The sequence below is a fragment of the Microtus pennsylvanicus genome, chromosome 10, assembly GCF_037038515.1.
Source record: "Microtus pennsylvanicus isolate mMicPen1 chromosome 10, mMicPen1.hap1, whole genome shotgun sequence".
Classification (NCBI taxonomy): domain Eukaryota; kingdom Metazoa; phylum Chordata; class Mammalia; order Rodentia; family Cricetidae; genus Microtus; species Microtus pennsylvanicus.
Genome location: NC_134588.1, coordinates 74,541,802 through 74,564,445, shown reverse-complemented (window position 1 = coordinate 74,564,445; position 22,644 = coordinate 74,541,802).

Below are 22,644 nucleotides of genomic sequence, written 5' to 3'. Positions count from 1 at the left end.
TGTGATTTTATATATACAAAGATTACTTTTGTCCTGTTTATCGCTAGGATCCTAACACCTGGGATACTCTCTCACACATAAGCATGCTTTCCTTTAAAATCAAACAAAAGTGATCATTTTATACAAAGCTACATGTCATCTCCAAAAAAATTAATTTCATATTTATCTCTCCTCTGAGAGTAAAATGACCATCCTCTATTAAAGTAATAGTGTGCTATTATACCTACTTTCTACTGTAACAGAGGGACTCTGTTCACGTTTGGTACAATGATAGACTTGATCAATGAGACAAATCTTTAAAGACTCTGACACAGTATTGTCATGTATTTTCTTCATTTTTCTTTCCATAATTTGTTTTTTCTTTTTTGCATTTATAATAAACTTACAAATCTGAGAATGATACATAATACATACCAAATAAATAACTTTCAAATATATATTTGTTTATATATAAATGTGTATACTGTAAATGAAGTGCTCTAAGTATATGATACACTCAATAAAATCATATTATTGCTTAAATTTCTCATGCACGGCATATGTGAAGACAGATAGATACTTTCATATAAATAGATACATGCTATGTACCTAACCTATTAATATAGTCTTCAAGGAGGGGGTGCATTATTTAAGCATATGTGCAATTATATATAGACATACATTTAATGCATCAGATTTTGAGAGCTGTGGAATGCGTGTTGCACCATAAAAATGAATAATTTAAAAATAGCAGTATCTTCTTTTGCTGAAGGAAAGAATTCAAAGCACACAAACACCACGACAAGCTTAGAACCTTCTTTTGTGGTCTAAGAAATCACAGTAAATTAATTAGAAACTGTAATTTTTTGATGTACAGCCAAGGTCTGGCTATCTTAGTCTTCCTCAGAGTGTTAAATGTTTATCCTTTAGAATACAGCTTCAGACCCACCAAAGCAGAATGTTTGGAGACTGGGAGGTGGGTGCACACCTCAGGATGTTTAACAAACTTGATAAATGATTGTGCAGAAAGCTATATTTCAAAACTCTTTGATCTGACGCCATATTATGGGCACATAGGCTGTTGTTGAAGACTGAAAGGCCTGATGGGAGATCAGCTGTGAGTGGGAAGTGAGATTCTGCGTGGGACAGCACAGAAGGCTGCAGACTGGGGGGGTGCCACTTTGCATGGAGTCCTGGATTCACAAGGTGTGGATGGTTGGAGAAATACTATTTCAAAGAAGACCTTATGCTCCTTTTCAAGGTGAAGGAAGCAAGACTTTCAGCTATGTGTGCCTCCGTTTCTCACTTCCCTCTCAATCTCGTCCTGTTCTTTGACCTTCCTAACAACACGTTTTGTGTTGGAAATATGTTCTGAATCACAGCCGTGCTCTGTCTGCCTCTCTTTTCTCTTCTCAGTATCTATGGCAGATTTAGGTTTCAGGCCAGCTTATGGAGTGGCAGCCACCACCAGCTTCTAACGGAAAGATAAATCTAAGCTGTTTTGCAAGAAAATGTTCTGGAGATCAATTAGACAGTATCCTTCATTTGAGATTAATACAACAGCCTCCAGAAACAGTTAAGAAGATAAAAAAATCAAGTGATGCAACCTGGTACCCAAATGTCTCCCCCTTGATCTTCCAGAAATCCATCGTCCCACTTCTTTAAAGATGTTTTCTGTATATCTCTGTAAGTGTGTGTAAGTAAGTTTGTGGATAAACAAACATTAAATGAATGATAAATAAGTCTACACACAGACTAATGAAAATTGAGAATTCATTTCAGTGTCAACTCGACATCGTATGGTTGCTAGAAACCCAGCACCGTCAATAAGCTGCACTGTGTAAAAGGTTTCGTTGCATAAAACTTCACTGTTACTTTTAATTTCCTAACACAAAGCAGAACATATATGGCATACAAGCTTATTAATTTCTTCTCATATAAGATTCTATCTAACCTTTTTGAAATGTTAATAGAAACTAATTAAGCTTCCCATGCCTTAAAACTGATATTGTTAGATAATAAGACACTTGGTGGTTTGTAACTTACTATGAACAGAACTCGAAAATTTCAGAAACTTGGAAGCCTTTAGTTTATGAACAAATAAAGAAATTTGCATATGGCAATATTTCTCATGGGATTTCCTAGAAAGCATGAGGTGTCTGAGTCCTGGGATATTATCTAAGGGAACAACGTAGAAAAGCTTCCAGATTTATATGCAGATAAATTAAATTAACTAAGATTATTGAAGTATTAAAATGGAAGGGTCTAAAATATAACAAGAAATGTACAAAGACAATGATAAAAAATTGCTACTGAAGAAGAGAGTGCACAGTGATGTTTCCTTTTTTGTTCTTATCCATCTGGCTTCCTAGCCAGCTCATATGTCTCCACCACTATTTCAAATATATCACCAGTTCTACCCATAATGGGCTTCAGAGCATCTCTCAGGAAATCATAGTAGATACTGGCTTCATGTACTTAGTCAAATTTTAATTCAATATTAAATTCAGTGTTATTTTTAGCAAAAATAATGTATTTCGTATGAAATATATACAAAGGATTTCATGTATCTATAAATGACAGCACAAAAATTATATATGATAATTTTTTACTAAAATACTCTATCAACTTGGATTTAAACACTGTATTATGTGAAAAAATGATTTCAGAGGTGGTATAGTCTTCAATCACCTGACTGTCCCATAATTGTTTTAATTAATTCTCAATACTTGAATTTCTGGTTGTTTCTTGGGTATCACTTTTGTAACTAAGGACCTTTATAAATGACTAACACACTTGAATTTACAGCTACTTTTTCTCATAAGAAATATTTGTAAAAATAGAAATACTGAATATTGTAACTCTCCATATCTTCCTATCAGGATAAACCTATATACATCCATTCAACAGACTAGCTGAAACACATTGTTTATGCTAATACTTGTATTTCTAAATCATTAAGTTATTGCTTAACATTGGTTATCAACCTGATAGAATCAGCTTGACCAATGACCACAGAAATAAATCCTCAAACATGCCTTTGAAGGATTGTCTAGATTCATTTAACTAATGTAAGAAGAACCAGCGTGTAGGTGGTATCATTCTATGTGTGGTTTCTTAGACTAAGTTAAAGGAGAAAGCTAGGATTCCAGGTTATAGATAAATGACCAGTCAAGTCACCTTTTGAGTCTTCTGTCATTCTCTGCCAAGATGGATTGTATCTGCTGGAACTGTAAGTCTAGATAAACTCCTCCCATCTTTAGATGCATGCATCAAGTATTTTGTCACAACAATGACAACTAGCAATAGTCATATATGTATATATTTTAAAACTAAAAGAAGCATGGGTCCTGACAATAGAAAATAGTTTATCTGAGTCTTAGTCACTTAAAAGAACAATTACAGCCACTCTTCTGCTTATACATGCATATTAGAATAAACCACATGACTCTTAACGCCCAAATGCAGTAATTGAATCTGATGGTTCGTGATGGCCCTTGACTGAGCCTGGAACCTCTTGAGAGGTGGGCTTCCAGGCAAACCAGTGAGAGTTATTCTGATTATGTTAATTTGAGATGAGATACTCACCTACAGAGAATAGCACCATCCCATGGGCTGCTGGGTCCAGAGCTTAAGAAAAAGGAGAAAGGTATCTGAGCACATTCATTGGTGTCTCTCTGTTTCCTGATTGTGGGTGTGGTTTGAGGAGTTGCTTCAAGTTCCTGATATCATCCCTTCCCGTGTTTAACCACACCTTGAGCTGGAAGCATAGAGAAACAAAATCATGACGTTTGTATGAAGGTTTGAGGAGGTGAGTACAGCTACTCATAAAGCACTGGCTAAAGAGCAGTCCTCTATTTAGGGAAGTTTGTTCTCTTCACCAATCACACAGCTACTGGCAGGACACTTGGCACCATCCACTGTACTTGAGGCATAATAGAGAAAGCCAGAAACACAATCTTGGCATTAATTAGTATCATATACCAATTAAAGCCAGAGAAAGTCATTTAAAAAAATCTGACTGTAGAAGCTTCCTAAAACATAAATATATGAAAACAAGCATTCTGAATGAAATCACCAAAATACCATAGGAGGCAGAGTCCCAATTAGACATCTCTTGAAACCAAATGAAACTTCCAGTACCAGGAACAGGTTACAGCTAATTAAGGTGTTGGACAAAGGAGTCTTATGGAAAGCCACAAACAACCCAGGGTGTTGCCAAGCATATAGGTTGGCTCTCTGCAAACAGACAGAAAGATTCCATTGCTAAAGACAATACCCACACAACTCACCATGGAGAGGTCAAGCTAATGCCTACATAAAGCCATCACCCCTATGTTCTAGCATCTTTGGTACAGGAAGGACTCTACATGCTATCAAAGGAGAAAAGTAAACAAATCCAGCCACAGACACTTAGCTCTACAACGGCCTCCTGCCTATGATACATTAGGGCAATTGTGGCACAAAGTTTGTGGGAGTAACCAAACCATATCTCAAGGCCCACTCTACATGATGCAACCCATATTTAACTGAAGGTTCATTCCACAAGATGCCACCCATATCTGAAGCTACATAATTCAAATTCAAAGACCCATAGCCACACATTATGCAAAGCATAAAGAGACCTTAGAACACTCAGCCCTAAACAGAAAGTCTCCATCAAATTCCTCCTCTCAGAGCTCAGACAACCCTGCAGAAAAATGAAGCAGAAAGGGTGTAAGAGACAGAGAGGTGGAGGACACCCAGAAAACAAGACCTCTAAATCAACAGGATTAACACACATATGAACTCAACTGAGACAGAGACTGGAGCAGCATGCACAGAACCTCCTGGTGTCTGTACCGAATGGGGTCGTAGAGCTAAAAGAAGTGGACACATGCCCTATCCCTCATCCAGAAGCAATCTTCATTTGATAACGTGAAAATGAAAATTCTAGTTTTCTTCAAGAGATTATCTCTGGGAAAACACGCTACATGGCCAACAGAAAATGAACTCAGTGGCATCTTTGAAGGTTCATTGTCTCATAATGTATCATGGCTTTTTTGTAAAATATATCTTATATTTTATTTTATTTGTATTTTTTCTCTTTTTGCCCTCCAAGTCCTTTGGGTATACACGATAGCTTCCAGTTCAGTGTTTTTATGTGATTCCTGGGTGTGCAAGTGAATGGGTCTCTGCAATAATACCTGTCTCTTGTGCCTTTTCTTGAGTTCTTTTCCTTCAGTTTACTTGTTTTTTCCTGTCCCATTGTCTTAGTTTTGTCTTATCATGTTATACTTTATTTTATTGTTTTGTTCAGGGAACTATTTGTTTTCTAGTGGGATACAGTAAGGGGGTGGATTCAGACAGATGGGGAGGTAGTGAGGAACTGGGAGAAGTAGAGAAGAGAATCTGTAATCAGGTATCAGGATATATTGTATGAGAAGAAAAATGAATTTTCAATAAAAGGGAGAAAGGATCAAAATATATTTTTTAAAAAAACTTTTTATTAGGACTTTTGTTGCTTTGGTTAGGACATTTTTTCACAGCAGAGAAATCAAGACACTGGTCTAGCTGTCAGATTTCTTTTTTCTATTTTAATAAGAATGAAAGACATGAAATTCATCTGCATTCACGTGCTATAAACAGCAGGGTTCTATCAACTTGCCACATGACTATATTAGTTCTTTGGCTAGATGCCACAGTTTAGGTTGCAAGCAATTCATAGCTCAACCATGTCTCAATTGTGCATAATTCTGCATTTCTCAACATTAATGACAGCATAAAGCCATAGTCTGCAGAATAAGGTGTAGTTTTATAGATGTTTTGATACAATGTACATTGCCTGGCAGAAAAAAAAAATCATTTCCAAAAAGTAAAAAGGACTTCTCATCACACTGAAACTCTAGCCAAGTATCTTGAGATAACCCCATGGAATGAAGGGAAAATGAAGCTCGAGTGGAGAATCTTGAAATAACCCTATAAAATGAAGGGAAAATTTAATCCTTTGATGAAAAGGAAACAGCAAATGTTCAGGGTATTTTTGAACTTCAGAGGTAATGTACACAAAGATGACTTCTTTTTATAATAGACTCGGTAAAATACCTCAAAGATTTTCAGTTTTGATTCTGCATATTAGTTACCATACTGTAGTTAAGGGGCTACAACAATAAGCATTTGTCAGGGCCCTGGAAACACTTGCCTAGATTTGGAACAGGATTTCTTACAATGTAATAATGTATTATCTTGGACTGTTATGGTGAGGTTGACAAGGATTACTCAAGGCCTCACTACTGAGGCTGTTTGTGAGTCTCAGAATATTGTCTTGCAAGTTCACTGACTACGGGTGGTTCTCTACAGGGAAATTCAAACTAAAGAAACTTGCTTGCTTTCCTGAGAATGAAAGAAGAGAGAGGGAGAAGAAAGGAAGAGGCAGGGGAGGAAAGGAGGGTTGGATGGATTGATAGAAGGAAGGAATGAGGAAGGAAAGGAGAGGGGCAGGGAAGAAAAAAGAGAGAGTCTTTTATAGACAATCTTGTTTGCTTCATGAACAATTATATAGTTAAGATCTAACAACAGACAAACAATCTTGTTTCCTTCGTGTACAATTATGTAGTTAAGATCTAACAAAGGACAAAGGGGAAGGAATTTATAAGGACGTGGGTTATTGTTAGTATGCAGAGATTACTCGAAGCCTCTTTAGAAATCTTTTTTAGCTTGAGACTCAGGACAAAGTCTTTCTGTTTAGTCCAGCCTATAGAACAACACACTCTATCTCTGAATACATAGAACCCAGTCGATCTAATGATGTTTAAGAGTATCAGAGCTATACCAAGATGTTACATGGAATTTGTACAAATCTCACCAACCACAAGAGTCCCACTGCTCAGTTAAGGTCTTGGAACAGTTATACCGGCTTTCAAAATAACAAGTCTCCTTTTGTTGCACAGCCCTCAGTGTAGATTGAGTTTCCATTGTATTTATCAGCTGGAGAGAATGAGCACAAGACTTTTGACAGGAATCGTGTAAACACCACATAAACTCAGGATCATGGATTTGAAGTGATACATGTAGAAATGAGATTAAGTGAAATAGGGCTGGGGAACTGATTGACTGGGTAAAGTGCTTGCTGCTCACAGGTGAAGAGCTGTGCAAGCCAGGTAGGCACGGTAACCACCTGTAAATCCCAGCACTCAAACGGGGGGGGGGGGGGTAGTCCCTGAGGCAAGCTGGAAAGCTAGGCTAGCAAGAATGAGTAAAATCCATTCAGCTAGAGATCCTGCCTCAATTAATAAAGCAGACAGCAAGAGGGTTGGGGAGCCTTGTTAGAATAAACCTTTACCAAATTCCTTCAGGCTTTAGCCCTTTCTCCCTCACTGCCAGTGTCAAACTCCATCACCCACTATCAGCTACAAACTGATAGCAGGGGCAAGGCAGTTTCTAAAGATAAAATGGCCTTGTCTGGACAAACATCTCCAAATAATGAACACAGATAGCTCTCTGAAACTGGATTAACTTTCCATTCTCCAAACCCCCTACATAAACACTAAGTATCCCCTTCCATTTTTGGAAGACTCCCCTCTCCTTCTAAGTCTGCTAGTCACTATTTAAGATAAACAGTCCATTCTGTTGAGACTAGACTGGTCTCTTTATGTTTCTTGTCTCTTTATGCTGCCTCAAAAATCTAACACAAATAATATCGCTCTGAGCCTCCACAAGGACACACTTACTTGTGCATGCACTCAGACACATGTGAGCACACATGTAGAAATGCATGCATACTATAGGCACACACACAAAAAAATATTAAGAGATGCAAGCATCTTTCCTTTGTCAAATAATACATGGGCAACTATGAGCCAGTGGCATGGGAAAGCATAGTGAGATTGATGTGACCATTAACATTAGTGAATTTTCTGCCATACTGCCTCTCCTTCCTCCAGCTACAATGACAGTCTCAAGAAAATAGTCCTTTTGTTATTTTTCTCTGAGTAAAAAAAAATAAATAAGTAACTGAGCTTGCCTTGCAGATGGTTTAACACCAGGAGTCAGAAAACATTTTCTTCAAAGGACTAGAGTAAATATTTTGAGCTGTGGGGACCACATGCAATCTGTCACATATTCTTGGTTGTGTTTTGTTTTATTTATAATCCTTTAACTAGAAAAACCATTCCTAAACCCACAGGCCATTGGAAACTGGGCCATGGGCCAGTGTGGGGCTGTAACTGTAGTTTGCTAATTCATGCTAAAATAACAGGCTGGACCCACTGAGAGCACCTGACTTCTTTAGAGCTTCATTTCAGCTTAGCTCTTCAGAATAGTGAGTTTTATAAATGACCAACTGGCTAATTCCATGGTGCATGTGCTTTCCCCTGGACAGAGGGTGACTTGAGGTCACCTGGTCCTCAAGACTGTGATAGAGTTGGAAGAACTCACTTGAGAGATTGAAGGAGGACTGTGGAGTTGTAGAATGTGAGCATACAAGTTTCTCATGGCAGTCTTCACATGATGCACTGCTCCGTGAATTCCAATCAGCATTCTCCATCATTTCAGGGATCCCTAAGTTCACACAAATGGCCATGCAGTGCCTGCGAAAAGGATAAGCATTTATTTCCCTCTCTGGCTTCATGGCCTATTGCTACATTGCCTGCAAAGGGCCCTCTGATGTCAGCAAATACTGAGCTCTATGTCAGATTCCCCAGGCTGCTATTCAACTTATACCCAGACCATGGTATCTCAAAGCAAAAAAGTAAACAATTTTTTCCTTGTTCTGGAGGCCCAAAGTTCACAGTGAGTTCCATTTGGCTGAAATTAGCAGGTTGGCTGGGGCTACTCCTACTTCCTGGATCTCAAGAGAGAAATGTTATTTCCTGTGACTTTCATCTTCAGGTACTGGCTCCCCCAGTCTCTGTCTCCACAGTCACCTCAACTTCTCTTCAGTCCATGTTGAATCTCCCTCTGCTTCCTGCTTTATTTAAGAGATGTCTGTCGTTACATATAGAAATGAATAAAATCATCATTTGTTTTTTGTGAATTGACCATACTCTTTCTTCTTTGGAGAAATCTCTATTCATTAGTGTTTGAACTCTTTGTTCAGTTTTAGGAATCTTCTCTATGTCAGGATATAATCTCTTACTGAGCATATAACATGCAATTATTCTTCCATTTTGCTTGAGAGTCTTTTGAAAATATTTACATGTTACATATGCTTTTAAAAAGTGGTCAGAAAGCAGATAAAAGAGATTAATATAACTAATCATTAGGCGAAAGCAATCCAAGCTATATCCAATGACCTCACACCCATCACGATGGCTACCACCAAGAAAACCAGCAAATAGCAAGAGTGGATGAGGACACGCAGACATGCTCACTGTTGGCAGACATGTAAACTGGTATGTGCATTACATAAAACAATACGACATTTTCTCAAACTATTAAGAGTTATAATACTGGTATATAGTCTAATTTTGACTTTATAACCAAAAATTTTCAAAGCAAAGTTTCAAAATCGAAAAATACTGTTCCATATACAGTAATAGCATGGAAGTACTCATGTGTGCCGATAAACAGATAAACAGAAGAAATGCTGAAAGTGGTGGTGGTGGGAGTGTGTGTGTTTGTGCATATGTATGTTTGAGTATTTGCACGTGTGTCCTTTTGCCTGTGTGTGTCCTGTCCCTGTGTGTGTATATGCATGTGTTTCTGTGTGTGTTTGTGAGTACCTACATGCTTGAATACACACAATGGAATATTATTCATATTTAAAGAGAACAGAAATTGTGATCAAAGCTTCCATGGTGGTTTTGTGTATTAGTTCAATTTGTGTATTAATTGAACTATACTAGTCACCATATGAGAAATATGTGTGGTTTACTTAAATATGGAAAAATTATTTGGAGAGAAAGCATAATGGTGGCTTTAAGGGATAGAATTTGGAGACTGTAAATTGTTGATCAGTCGACAACACTGCAGTTTGTAAGTAGAACATATAGTTCTGAAGGATGTGGGCTTAGCATACGACAGTAAAACAAACTTCATACTGCCAAACTACACCCTAAAAATTACTGATAATAAATTCTATACCTTGTAAATTTTTTCCACAATTTTCACCAAGGAGTCAGAAGTTAGAAAAGATTTGCCTCTGTTAACCGGTTCGCTAACTCTGAGCCTGTACTTGCGATACTAGCCCTGATACCTCGACTTGCTAATTTCTTGACTGTAAACACTCCTACCACGGTTGCTATGAACCTACCTGTGAGAGGTCATCATGCATGGAATTCATAAGAAATATGCCAGGTCACACCATCACAGTATTTACATATTTCTGATAAAGTAAATAATCTAAGAATTCACATGATAATTAAGTGAAATCGGAACCTTAAGCAGAGATAAATTTAATATTTTTACTCTTGTAGCTCACTTGCTTATTCATAAGTAAATATGACTCAATTTTAATAATGACTCAACAACCAACAAATATATAAAATGTTATCGGCTCTCCCAAACAGTGTGGCTAATTCTAGCATGGAACAAGATGCCACCTTCTGCCTCTACAGAATTCTGTAAAACATCCAGATTTCCAAGATTTGAGAAAATGAGAACAGGGACGTCTACACAATTGATGCAGATACCCATGCCTTACCCCACACCCAGGAAGAATAGAAACATGAAGAGAAAAATAATCATCCAGAGCACTCTGAGATTCCCCTGCAGGGAAATTAAAAGGGGATTTGCTCACTTAACTGATAATCTACATACATGCCTATCTTGCTTAGTACTCTGCTTGGCTTCTGAACTCAATAAATACTCAATAAATAAAACTGCCCATGTTAACAAATAGAGGGCACTAATTATGTATGTGTTACAGAGATTGTTATGCCAAAATGAACAAAAAAAATGGATCAAAGTGAAAGGAACACGGACTGAGGAGACAAAACTCTTCCCTCATAAGCACGAGGACTGGAATTCAGATCTTGAGCACTCACAGGCAAGATGGGCAGGGCTGACCGCCCAACTGTAAATCTAGGTACTTAGAAAGAGGGGATGGGACTGGCTAACTACGCTTCTTAAATCAAGAACTTCATGCTCAACAGGAAACCTTAAGTCAGTAAAATGAAATTCTGGAGAGAGACTCTATTCATCAACTTCTGGCATCAGCATGTATACACACACACAACCCTCCTCTCTCTGTCTCTCTGTCTCTCTGTGTTTCTCTCTCTTCTCTCTCTCTCTGTCTCTCTCTCACACACACAAAACACACACACAAAACTAAAATAATTGGTCAAAAGCAACCTAATAAAATGAGGCAAATTGAACCAAAATTTGATTATTATGATAATTACTAAATTGTTCTTGTTTGTAATCCTATTATTTCCAATGAGGTTTAAGAAAATAAGATACCTCGGGTGCCCAGGGATAACTTTTAAGACTATTGCTATTTTAGTTTAGAGAATATACAGAACTGTGTTTGCTACTGTACCACTAACCACTTTTCCTTTTTCTGAAGAACAAAAAAGCTTCCCGTAAGCTGTGTGTTTTGCTGGAGAAAGGATCTCTAAACTGTGTCACCCTCAAGGATCCCTGAGCTCAGATCAATGCCCATCAAAGCATGCAATCAAGTTGGGGGAGATAAGCTCCCAGTGTCACCTCCTGTGTATGAAGCATTTGTTTTCAGCCAAGGCCACCTGAAAGGGTGCTCTGGTGTCTATTCGATGTTAGTAGCTCCCTGCCATTTTGCCTGGTACTATTTGACAGTCTCTGTTTCTCTTGAAGCAGAGAGTGTGTCCCATGATCTGTGTACCTAGGAGCTTTCAATTGCCTTAGCTTTGGGTAAGAGTGCCATTGAATGGATTTCTGCCCCCTTAGAAGAGATGTCAATGCTCTGTTCTTCTGCCTCTCTTCTGCTCTCACATCAACAGTACATTTAAACATCTCCTGTTTCACCTTCTAGAGAGTTGGAATTGGATGGAAAAGCATGGAAGGGAATTGGTGTGCAGGGCCTCAGTCTGGGCTAAGCAAAATGTCAACTGCCTGGTGTCTGGAGTCTATGCTTATATGGCACCCATGATTTTCTCCAACTACTACCAGCACTGATATCCAGCCTGGAGCAGCACTACCCCTGTCCTTGGAGGTTCCAAACCTAAGCCTCTGGACATCCTAGAGACTCTATGATATAGTATTTGAAAATCCCCTGCCCTATTCCTTTACTATTGTGGAGGTATTTAAAAGAGCATCTTTTTCTATTACCCAGGTTGTTCTAGAACTCATTCTGTAGGACAAACTTGCCTGGCCAAACTTGAGGTCCTCCTTTCTTGGCCTTCTCGGATCTGAGATCATAGGATCGGACAACCATGTCTGGAATGACACTTCTTTTCTGCTTCAGTTAATTGCGATGGTTTTCTTGGGAAACTGATCAACACACTGTGTCCTACTTAAGCCACATTCTTAACCCACACTTTTACAGACACTCTTGTTCCTAAGACTGAAAGATTAAGCATATCGTTAAATCAAGAGTGAGACAAAAATTGAAGCTTTTTTATTCTCATGGATTTGTCATAATTATATGTTTGAATATCTCTTGCTGTCTAAACTGTAAATTGCCGTTTGCATGATATATTTTCTGAATATTATAAACAAATGTCAAAATTTGTCATATATATACATATATATTTAGCAATGAAGAATAGTGAAACTTAAAATATTCTTTGAATTGCATTTTTAGAATAAGATATGGTGATTACAGTTTGATTATATGTAATTTAGCTGGTATAAATTAAAATCAATTTTTAGAACTCAAAAAGTAGGTATATGGGTATTGCTATTTTTTCAAGATATCTGACTTTTTAACTTTTAACAAATTTTTTTCTGTAAAGGACAGGATGAATTTGAAAGTTGGAAAATGGGTAAGAGTGTCGTGAGACACTACCAGATACTACATGGGGGTGAGCACACAGCAGCTACAGATACCCACACAATATTAAAACCTTCAGCTTCCCATCATGAATAAATGAGGTGGCCATGATACCTCGCCTCTTCCCAAGGAGCTAATAACTTAATATTTGCTGGAGAAGAGGTTATCATTTTCTCTAATAGTGTAGACACTGGGGCATGAGGAAGGTGTTCAGAGGAAAAGCAAGAGAAGTATATAGAGGGTAAATGGGAATAAATATAATCACAGTACATTGTTCAAAAGTGACAAAAGTCACTGATCTCAGTTGTTTTATTTTTAATATTATCTTTCTAATTATAATAATTTAATACTTTCAAACAATATATTACTGTCATACTCATCCCTATTTCCCTTTCTTATTCCAGAATAAATTTAAAACAACATGCTTATGATGCATTCTGTGAGAAAAAAAATTTTAATGGCTTTATAAAATTCCAGTTTTGATAAGAAGAGATAGTATACAAGACACAATGAAACCACACAATGAAGCTGTAACTGTCATTAAACCTTAGTGACTGGGTAATATCATAGCAAAATAGATTTTAAAATCTATAAACATGAGAAACAAGCTGACAGAAACAGTAGGATTTAAGAGAATAGAATTCCCTTTGCTATCTCCATATTAAGTTAGAAAAATAAGGAGCATGTTTATAAAAATAAAATAATATAAAATAGTACTGCTGACAAAGAGAATTACATCGCTCATATGCCTCAATGAACACTAACAGGATAATCCAAAGAAAAGCACAAAATCGCTAGGAACAAGAAGGATGGATTCCAGGGTCCATTTTCACTAATCTGCACAAGGATGGTTCAACACAAGAACACTCATCAACGTTCTTTCATAAAACAATGCACTAAGAAAAGGCATTTCTGAACACATTGCACTGATTTAGGCTAAAAGGGCATTTGGTACTATTTGGATTGCATTTTTTTATTTTTCAAAAGATAGCTAAGTGTTAGATATATGGCCCGGTATATAAGAGCTCTTGCTACTTGTATACAGAACTTAGGTTTTGTTCCCAGCACCCACATAGCAAATAACAACCACTGGGCATCTAATGCTTTCTTCTGGTTTCCACAGGCATTACATGAGTGTGTTGAGAACATACTTATACTGGATTGGACACTTACACATAAATCACAAAACAAAAATCTTTAAAATGTGTTCTCCTAATTGTGCCTCTTAGTAGTTACTAGTTAAATAGTCTTCAGACATTGAATTTCATTTAAAGCTATTTTGTGTATTTAGTAGTCATTTGCATTTGTAGTTTGATGATCACTCTATTTTCAATTTGATCTTTTTTATGTGTGCACAAGTGTTTTCCCTTACAAGTATACAATGTGCACCACATTTGTGCAGTGTCTGTTTGGGCCAGAGTATGGCATTCAATACCCTAGTACTGGAGTTACGGGTTGTGAGATGCCATGTTTGAATTAGGAACAGATTTTGGGTCTTCTGCAAGAGCAGCCAGTACTCTCAACTGTTCGGGTGTTTCTCCAAACCACTAGTCTAATATCTAATCCAGTATAATTTTCTTATATAACAAATCATAACTCATAGACTTTTATCTCCTGAGGCTGGAATTCAAACAAATCATTTTTTATTTCCTAAAAATACTCATGCAACAATCGTTTTCTGAACTAAGTTTACTTACTATCTGAATCATTATTCCTTTTGATTTTATCTCCTTTTATGTTCTAATAATCGTGGTGTACAAAACCCTGTAAGGAATTTATATTCATATTCACTATATATAAAATCACACAGATAAAATATTTAGGCTTTCTACATTTTTATTCATCCAAATTTTCTCCAATGCTATAAATCATTTTGCTGTCATGATGTGGCAAAAGTACACCTAGTATTTACCTGAACTACAAATGCTTAGGTTCTAAAACTATATCTGTTGTGAAATGGGTGTTTCCACGGTTCATCTAAAATGTTATTTTCAATATAACGAAAAATTCTTTTCAAGCATATACATATACCTAAAATTGCACAAAATACATGCAAGTATATGTGTATAAAGCCATTATATATGTATATATACATACACATATACATATAAGCACACATATTTTAAAGGAAGTTAAGCTACTCAGGCAAACAACACTCCCCAAAAGCACCATAGACTAACAAAATCACTAGTCAATGGCACAAGAAACCTCCCCTTGAATATTTGATTAGGGTGGTCTAAGTCACTCACACATAAAAAATTAACTAAGGCTACTGTCCTTGCTTACCTCTCTTAGAGGTTGGAGATAACCCCCTCTTGCTGAAGAAATTGCACACCTAAGACACAGGACTTGTGTGACTTGAGCTGGATCTAACCCAAAAGTTGCCTTCCTGCAATCTAGCTTTCAATGTAATGGAACATTTCTGCAAGTTTCCAAAGGAGAGAAGCAATTAACAGTCCTGCCAAACTTTAACATTTTCTATTATGAACCACATCAATGACCACCATGGCAAGATAACCATAAAGGGGCAAAAAGTGGAACTATCTATTGGTGGTAACCAACAGTTCTTAAGTTGGTCCTAAGGACCACTCAACAGTAAGGAAATCATGCCTGGTACTAGATTCCTAAAAAAAAAAAAAATTCTTTGGGCTGGTGGGGTCATGGGCTTCAGAAAGGATTCTACTGTTCCTACTTTACTAGACTAACATAATCCCTTAATACATTTTAAATGTTATCTTTGTACTGATAGACAAAAAAAGCCCTTGTCAAAGAAATTTCTCTTTATAACAAATGGAGACCATTACAGAAAACCTCAACTGGACCCAATGGAGAGATCAGTGATGGAGGCCAAGAACAACAGCTAAATCTGCAACACAGTTCCTGCATATATATATATATATATATATATATATATATATATATATATATATATATATATGGCTCACAGAACACTGCAGAAGAGGCAGAAAGATTTTAAGCACCAGAATACCAGGCAGTCTGATGTGAGACTGTATCTCATAAGAACAGCTGTATAAATAAAGCCTGAACAGTAACAATATAAATACACATGCTAACACAGAAATGGGAATCTCATGGAGTCCCATGCCTAGACAAAGAATTACAAGCAACGAATGACCATGGAAAGAGAGGGTGTCTTAGCCTCTCCCAGGGATGAGCCCCCCTTATTGGTTGTTCAATACAAAGTGCTCAACCCTGAAACCATATACACACTAACAACAAAAATGGACTCAACAGATTGTATGTACATATTTTGCATAAGAATACATATAGATTTGTGTGTGTGTGTGTGTGTGTGTGTGTGTGTGTAACAGTAATAAAGAAAAATAAGCTATCAATTTGTAAGTAAGGGTTAGACATGGGAGGGGTTGGAGAGAAGGGACTGGAAAAAGCCTGAATGGATGAAAAGGAAAGAGATGAGTGATGGAACTCTATTTTAATGTATAGAAAATTTTAAAATTTGAGTTTTAAAAAGTATAAATACAGCAATCTTATCACAAGTTTATATGTATCCATTGAATTTCTGTTTCCATTTTTTCTTTGTATAATTTTCTTTTTATTGTCTAAACCATATGGTATGTATTAATGCACTATTGTATGCTCACCAAACTTGAAAACGTTCTCTCATCTTTATTAAAATGAGGAGCAAGCCTTGTTCTTACATACAGTGCATATTATTTGGCAAGTATTCTCGAATGCATATAACATCATAAACTTGTCAATTAATATATCTCTCAACCTTTATCAGAAGAGTCATTTCTTTGCAGTCCATGACAATTAATCAAAAGAATCATAACTTATCTGCCTGTAGGACATGGCACGGCCACCCGGGTGAAGAGTGTGGAATTGGCTTCATCACAGGCACACTTGCAAGTGTTACACAACTGGATATTTTGCCACCGCAAAAGGAAAGAAGGAGGAGAAGGAGAACAGAACACAAACTAGAAAGAAAAGAGCCAGAAAAAGAATGAGAATGAGAACAGAACAAAAACAAGAGCAAGGAGAAGGAGGAGTGGAGGAGGAGAACAACAACGAGAAGAAAAAGAACTAGAAGAACAAGAACAAGAAGAAAGAAGAGGAACGAAAAGCCTAAAATCTCCCTACTGAGCTCCTGCAGCAACCAGGGACAGACAAAAACTCTTTTAAATGTCCCTGCCTCTGCAGTCTTCTCAGTTTGACTGTAAACTTTCAGCAGCATTTTGGGGGGATCTAAGGGTTCTTCTCACTACCAGATCAGGATTAGCAGCTCTTCCCAGATTGATTCTATTCTCCATTTTATTTGCATATTCAGGTAATCAGCGTCCAAGGGGTACCCACATAGTGTTCTGGTAGAAACTCCACCCCAGTCCCTGGCACCCATATACCAAGAGTCTGGAATGGTTAGGTGGAAGCCCCACCTCTCTCCCCAGACCCTGCCCCCTAAGAAAATCAGCCAGACGGCGCTCTCTCCCCTCAGAAAGCCCACCAAGAGTTAGTTCCTCCTTAGGGCTGTTCAAGACCATGCATATTGGCTATTTAAGACCCTGTGGATAGATCTGCTGTGTGTGTCCTTGTGTCCTGGCCCCTGCCTTCTTTAGAGTCACCCAGGAGTGCTCTGCTTCGCATTGCCCTGTTTATTAATCTGTATTATTATTTCAGTCTGATTTGGTTTATTGCATCGGCGGCAGAGGAATACAGCAACTGGGATCCGTACTTAACACCTAGTACAATATGACGTTCTGGCAGTTGCGGAGAGAGAGCAGCTGCAGGAACTACAGGAGGAAGAAGAAAAGGAAGACTTCAGGTTGTGCTCCAGCCAGTTATTCATTGTCACTGAAGGAAGGCTGCCCTCAGTGAAGTCTACCTTTAAGACAGGCAGAGGACAGAATTGCTCCTAAACAGGAAATTCATTCCAGCCAGCTCCAGGGCATGACCAGTAGCTGCAAGGGGGAGGAATCATTCCTGCCTCGGTCTCTCAGACTCTATACTTCTGCTGTGGATAGGAGTTCATTTCTGAGCTGCTTCCAGCCTTCATGACCCACTGCTGTTTGTGTTCCTGTTGTTTTACCAGCAGATTTGCTCTGCAAGGAACTGCACTAGATGGGCACCCTGAAGCCTTCCAAGAACTTTAGAGGTGAAAGAGCTCTAAGTGGCTAGCACCCTGCTACCAAGAATTCAAACCTGACCCAATTAACTTGTCAAATTTGTGTGCCAACCTCTTTAAAGTTGTTGCATCCTGTTTAAAGTTGTTAATCTCAAATTGGCAATGAAACAATAAACCAACCTCCCGTTAGCTGTCTTCACTAGCTGCACACTCCATTCTTGGAGGAGGGTAGGATAAGAACCCAGGTAAAGGGAGAGGGGAGATGTTTCCACTAGCCATTTCACTGCTCCATGGGGGGGGGGGCACACACACACAAACACACCTTCTTCTGGGACTACTGCAGGCTAAGCTCCTTTTTGTTTCCAGGAGATAAACTGTTTTCTCTGTTTGGTCTGCTCTCCTAAACCCTTGGCCTCCTTGAATTTCTCCTTGGATAGTGCCCAGGTCACTCTTATACCTAATCCTCACTGGAGTGTGAGCAGACAGAGTAGCACCTCTTGGCTCAAAGACACAGAAAGGGAGCCTGCAAAGGCACACATGACCTCCCTTAGCTGTCTCCAACCCCAGTGAAGGAAGGAGGGGCTAAGTGTGAGTATTGTGTGCAGTCAGACACAGTTTCAAAATAAGAAGAACTAACAACATACGGAGCATGAGGGACTGTGACGGGATCAGTTCTAAGTGACACCCCTTCCCCATCAGGACTCAGGTGAGTTGCAGAAGAGGGATAAGAAAGACCCTAAGAGTCAGAGGTGTGGAGTACTCCCGCAAAAGTCTTCTCCTGATGGAGGAAGGTCATTGGCTAATAAAGAAACTGCCTTGGCCCTGATAGGACAGAAAATTAGGTAGGCGGAGTAAACAGAACAGAATGCTGGGAGGAAGAGGAAGTGAGCTCAGACTCGATAGCTCTGCTCTCTGAGGCAGACTCGATGAAGCAAGCTGCCAGGTCAGACATGCTGAATCTTTCCTGGTAAGACTGGTGCTACACAGATTATTAGAGATGGGTTGATCGGGATATGAGAATTAGCCAGTAAGGGCTAGAGCTAATGGGCCAAGCAATGTTTAAAAGAATACAGTTTCTGTGTAATTATTTCAGGGCATAAGCTGGCCAAGCTGCCGGGAGCTGGAGCGGCAGGGAAACGGCCTGCATGCAGCTCCTACTACATTCTCCAGACTTGACTGGGCTATATAAACTCACAGCAGCTCAGCTGCTTGCATAAGACTTGCACACATGCAAGCCAGCCAAAATCCAAACATGGATCGTGAAGAATCTCCTGAAATCCCATATCTGAGGAGATATTGACAGTTGATGGCTGCGGAGAGAGAAATACTGCTGGTTTTCTTCTGGAATACAACCCCTAATGGGTTGTGTATGCTCTAGTTAATGGCCTACACCCATGCACGTATACTCACAGTATGTGGATTCAATGGGTTTAAAAAAATGTACATCTACTTAAGAACAAATGGTGAAGGGGAGAGTATGGGAACAGTTGAGGGAGATGGAGTAGATAGTGGATTTGATCAAAATGCTTACTTGCACATGTGGAATTCTCACAATAAAAGCAAAAGGAAAAACATCCTTGTAATTTACTAGTCCCAGTATAAATTGCCACTAACTACATTGAGCAGATGCAGATTTCTTTGTACATAACATGCACCTGATGAAACCGGTGTTTTGTAATATCTGACAATACTCTGAAAAATCATGCTTGTAAGGAACTCGTTTTTGCTTTGCTATCAGCAGCTAATTAGCAAGAGGAAAGTCATATGACTGTTTAAATCGTGGGAAGTTATAAGACAGGCACTGAAATAGTGGAATCCAAGTGACTCCCAGAGATAAAGGCTATGGTATCTCTATTCATATGACAGTCAGCTCTGTCACCCTGGTCATCTCAAAATGAAGCAAGCCACAAAAGAAAGAAGGTTGGCTTCCAGTTCTATTGTCTTAAAAACTCTGCAATTTCATGACCCAACCCTTTGCGTCAATGTAGTTTATTATCAAATGAAGCGACATAGCAAGAGGCATAAGTGGAGAGTTGTTTTCTGTCTTGTCTTTCTACCATCTCATCTTTAAACTTCATATGGAGTAAACCACATACAAAGCCAATCTTATTAGCTGAATCATGTTTTAGATAAAACTAAAACACTTCAAATTGTTAAAACACAAATAGCTTGAGGAAGATGATACCTTTCCCATGTCAGTTGTGATTGCTTCATAGCGTACACCCTCAGCATTAACACCATTTGAACACAGCACATATTGTGGCTTTCACAGGGATGCTGGTGGGGAAAGAGATGGATAATCATTAGCTTCGGCTAAGTGTCAGGGAACAAGGTTGTGTGTCTGTAGCCACCAAGAGAAATGAATCCAGAGGCCAGGTTGCCATTTACTTTCTGCATTTCTGGTACAAAAGAATTGATCTGCAATCACTTTGGGCAGAATTCTTCTTAAAGAACATCACATAGTTTCGGATTTCTTCATCTTCCAATGCTTGACTAAGCTACCTGGCACCTCTATAACACTCTTAGAATTTGGACTATAAATTCACTTTATTTGTAAAAACTGTAAAACTCTCAAAGAGATTCTGTCTCCATCCAATCTCCCCACTTTTCTCTGCACTCTCCCAAGTCCACCACCGGAATTTAAGAGTACCCCCCCCCAAAATACACTGACCTTGCTGAGTTTATCACCCCCACAAAAAGTTCTTTGTGCCTTTTTGCTGTTAATCATCTTATTCCCTCCCCATCCTAGATGAAAACTAATCACATTTTTTGGGAAATTTTAGTGTAAATGTAACAATGTTGTAGTCATTTCTGCAGCTGGTGATCCTCACTCATTAAATAGTTTTTGAAGGTCATCCATTTGCTCCCTACATGACTACTTCATGTCCATTGCTGAGGAAACTTACTGTGTGGACCCATGCATCCATCAGACATTTAGCTTACATCTCATTTGAGACTGTTATTGACCAAACTGATATGAATGTATGTGTTCAATTGCTTAGGTATACATATGTTTTTTGTTACCTACAAGTATTTGGGGTTATACTGCTGAGCTGTGTTGAAACTTTGTGTTTAACTATTTAATAAAAGTTGTTATCCCATGTGGGGGCAACATTTTACACTCTCACTAACACAACTCAAGGTTTCCATGTTCCCTATATCCATGGCAAGATGTATTGGATTTTGTCTTCTTAATTATAACCTTATTGGCATATTTGTAGTGGTGGTGTCTCATTGTGGTTCAGATATGCATTTCTCAAATACCTCATGATAATCAGCATTTTTCATGTGTTTTTTTGGACATGTGCATATATTCCTTAGTGAAATGTTAAATACGGTTATCTTAATATAGAATTGTGAGAATTTTTATATATTCAGGTTCTTACCAGATTCATGCTATACAGATGTACTATTTCATGTATTGTACTTTATTCTCTTCAAGTTTGAGAAAGCCTCACTTATAAAATGTTTTACATGGTATGATTTTGTATCATACAAAGGATTCTAACCCAGGGTCATTAAGAAAACCTGTTGCTTTTTTGTAAATTTTAGTGTTGTGGCTTATATTTCCAGCTCATGACTCGATTTGAATTATTCTTTTGTTTGTGGAATGACATCATTGTGTAGCAGTATCTGTTTGACTATCTCTCCCTTTTAACTAGTCTGGGCACCACTGGTTTCCATTCATTGATTCTCTTAGCTCTATCCTTACTGTATTGATACCATACTGTTTTGAATCCTTTAGTTTCAGAAGAGCATTTCATATCAGATAAGTCCTCCAGATATACCCCTGTCTTTACTTCTTTCTTTTGGATATTTTAGGTGCTTTGAATTTATATATAAATTTTCATTAGCTTGTCAACTATCACCAAAATACAACACTACTTTAGCCAGTAGAACTAATTCAGATTTATGCTGTCTGCAAATAAATCACATGACAGAATGATACTCAGCATGGTGATGGTTGAACAATGAATGGAAGTAGTTCCTGAACTGTGAGAAACAAGAAAATTGGCCTTCAAATTGCCCCAAAATCATTGCCTGAAAAAAAAAATCTGAGAACAGAAGGGGGCACCAAGGAAGAGCTGCCAAAAAAAAAGAATCTCTGAGAAACAAGCTGTTGGAGAAGAGAAATGCCTGAGTGTCCCAATAATGTTCCTGGAGCCTGAGTTCTGCTCACAGGTTTTGGAAATGGGGCAATTAAACGTATTTCAGCTTTACTCCTAAACTCGTAAACTACACTTGTTACTTTCATTGGTGCATCAACGTGACCACAAGATATAACATTCAAACAACAGGAAAATTATTAAGAATAAAATGTGTACAAGAGTAAAAGCAAAACTTTCGTTTTAGGATTATATGTAATTTGGAAGATGAAATGGAGAAAAATGTAAATTTAGAAAACATTCCTCAACAAGTCTAGACAACTAAAACTACAAATGAAGCCATGGCAAGAAAAATATTTATCACACAATGCACCATGAAAATTACCTACTCATTAACCTTTGATGAATCCTGCTCTCCAAGGAATTTTTATGGATGCATAACTCATGCAATGAAATTAACAGTCAGTGATATATTTAATAACTCAGTACAAAATGATTTCAATAGCTAGTTCCTACTCTTCTCATTCTTGCTTCTTTGAAATTAATACAATTATGTATATTTGGAAATA